The 3,132-nt window shown below is 41.3% G+C and overlaps 1 pseudogene; it reads left to right on the top strand.

Moving 5' to 3' along the window:
- Positions 1 to 258: 258 nt before the first annotated feature.
- On the top strand, positions 259 to 755 carry LOC148774538 (small ribosomal subunit protein bS16m pseudogene; annotated as a pseudogene).
- Positions 756 to 3,132: the final 2,377 nt, after the last annotated feature.

Genomic DNA, 3,132 nt, shown 5'->3' with positions numbered 1-3,132 from the left:
TCACTGGCTAGGATCTATCCAGGTGTTCAGACTGAATATGCTTACCTTGGTCCTAATTTTAGGGGAAAACAGTTTAATATTATACCATAAAGTCTCATGATAGGTATAGGATTTTTTAGTATAAATGTAACGGCACTGAGGTGCTTGGGTTGGGGTCGTGGAGGGGTGAGGCTGTTTCAGTGTTGACTTTTCCAGTTGGTTCTCTATGCTGCCTGAGACGCTAGAGCCAGTTACCTACTGTGCAGGCATTGGAAAGCTCCAAGGCATCTTAGCTGGTCCACAGCCCCAACACCCTTCGGCTGTGCCATGGTCCAGCTCACTACTGTCCTCTACAAGGCCTACCATGGAGGCCACTTAACCATCCGCCTTGCCCTGGGTGGCTGTACCAAATGGCCTTTTTAACCACATTGTGGCTTCCCCCAACAAGTGTTCCAAGGATGGCCATTTCATGGAGCAGCTGGGCTCCTATGACCCAATATCCAATAGTTATGGAAAGAAACTCATTGCCCTCAACCTGGACCAGATCTGTCATTGTATTGGTTGTGGAGCCCACCTCTCTAAGCCTGTGGAAAAGCTTCTGGGTCTTTCTGGCTGTTTCCCTCAGCATCTGACGGTGGTCACAAATGCTGAGGTTGTGACAGAAACAGGCATGAGAAGTCCTCTTAGCTGCTCAGAAAACAGATACAGAAGCTACAGAAACAAGAGAATTGACTTCAGTGAACATAGCAGTGGGAACAAGGTCAAAGTCCTCTTAAAATATTTGTATGAAGTTCTTAGTTTTATTATATTTAGAGGTCTATAAATAGAATTAAGTAAAAAAGTAATGATAATATTGTCTATTTAATTTTTTGAGCACTACTCAAATTTTCTATTATTTAACATCAATTTTGAGGACTTCCCTGGTGGCTCAATGGCTAAGACTTCACACTCCCAATGCAGGGGGCCCGGGTTCCATCCCTGGTCAGGAAACTAGATCCCACATGCTGCAACTAAGAGTTTACATGCCACAACCAAAACCCTGTGCAGCCAAATAAATAAAAATAAATATTTTTAAAAATGGGTCAATTTTAGTAATTTTATTTTTGTTTCTTGGAATTTGTCCACTTTGTCTATATTTGCCAATTTATTTGCATAGTATAAGTTTATCAATAATATTATTCTTTTCATGTAACTAATTGTTGATTTTGTTGATCCTCCTGCTACTGCTTAGTCACTTTAGTCATGTCCGACTCTGTGCGACCCCATAGATGGCAGCCCACCAGTCTCCCCCATCCCTGGGATTCTCCAGGCAAGAACACTGGAGTGGGTTGCCACTTCATTCTCCAATGCATGAAAGTGAAAAGTGAAAGTGAAGTCGCTTAGTCGTGTCCAACTCTTTGCGACCCCATGGACTGCAGCCCACCAGGCTCCTCCATCCATGGGATTTTCCAGGCAAGAGTACTGGAGTGGGGTGCCATTGCCTCCTTCGTTTGTTAATCCTGTCTACCATCTATGTGTTTTGGTCTTTATTATGATCTTCCTTCTAATTCGTTTGTGTTTGTTTTGCTAATTTTTTCTCCCCCTTTGAAATGGCTGCTTGGCTCATGAATTTTTGGTCCTTTTTATTTTCTCATTATGCACTGAAAGCAATAAAACTCCCTCTAACTATTGCTTTTACTATATCCCACAAGTTTTGAAAGGAAATATTTTGATTCATTTAGTTCAAAATCTTTTATTATTTCAGTTTTGATTTGGTTTCACTCTTGAATTATTTATTTCATCTTATTTTTCATAGGATTTTCCTGATAGCTCAAGTGATTTTTCCTATTGACTTTGCTTACATTTTTGAACATTTAACTATGAAAATGTAAAATATCTATAAATGTATACAGAATAATATAATGAATCCCCATGCATCCCTCTTTTATGACTATCCAGTCATGTCCAAACTTGTTTTTTCTTGCTTACCGCTACTTCAGCCTCCTATATTATTTTGGAGGAAATCCTATGGTTATTTGTATGGGTTAAATTATTTAACTATATGGGAATTTGCTAGTTATCTGACTGACTTGTTTCTTTAGAGAACATTGTAAGTTCATCATTTGAAATTTCTTGTGATATTCTTTACGTCCCAAAATGTAAGATATATTTTGTTAATGTCCCATGCATACTAAAAACATATTGTATTCTGCAGCCCTTGGAAGTGTAATTCTATATGCCAAACAGGTGAAGTTTGTCAAAAATACACTCAAATTTTTAATGTCCCCACTCATATTTGATCATGAGGAAGTAATTCTCTTTATCCCTAGTAAATGCTTCTACCTCTCATATTAACAGAGTTACACCAGTTTTCTGGTGATTATAATTTGCATAGTGTATTTCTTACCTTACCTTTAAAATTTCATCTCTTCTGTATCTTTACACGTAGGAAAGCTTTTATAAATAGTATATTGTTGAATTTTGTATTCAGTCTGCCAATTTATTGCTTTTAACTGAAGCATCTGGTGTCTTTACATTTAATTTAATTAGTGACACATTTAGGTTTAAATCTACTCATCTCATCTTGTGCTTCTTTACTTGTTTTACATCTGCTCCCCTCGCCCCCTGCCTTGTTTATTGCCTTCTTTTGGATTCTTTTTCAAATCGATTTTTCAAAATATATCAAGAATTCAACCCCTTCTCACCACCCCCACTGCTGCTGTCCCGCCCAGACCATCTCCTCCTTCCTCTGGGTGAGGCGGTGGCCTCCTGACTCATCTCCCTGCTTCTGTCCTTCCTCCCACTCCCCGCCCTCCCCCGGCCATCTGCTCACTAAGCAGCAGCCAAAGTGAGCCTCTTAGCATGTCAGCTAGTTTCCCCTCCCTACAAAGCCTGCCTTGGCGCCTGTGTAGAGTGAGCGCTGTCCGTGGTGCTTAGGGGAACGTCATGGCCTGTGGGACTTGTGCCTGTGGGCTTCAGTGCTGCCCAACTCTCCTTGCTCCGTGTGCTTGAGACACGTGACCACCTGCAGGTCCTCTGACAGTACACAGCCCCTCCCTCCTCTCCAGGAGCTGGACATTCTCACCCTGCCATGCACATGGCTTACCTCTTCCACGCCCTTGATCCAAAATCACTTTTTCCGTGAGGTCTGCCCTGACCACCTCTCACCCTCCA

This window comes from Moschus berezovskii, chromosome 21 (assembly GCF_049115385.1).
Source record: "Moschus berezovskii isolate FMDL1 chromosome 21, NW_MosBer_1.0, whole genome shotgun sequence".
Lineage (NCBI taxonomy): Eukaryota > Metazoa > Chordata > Mammalia > Artiodactyla > Moschidae > Moschus > Moschus berezovskii.
Note: the sequence above shows the minus strand (reverse complement) of the source record. Positions and strands in the feature narration are given on the sequence as shown.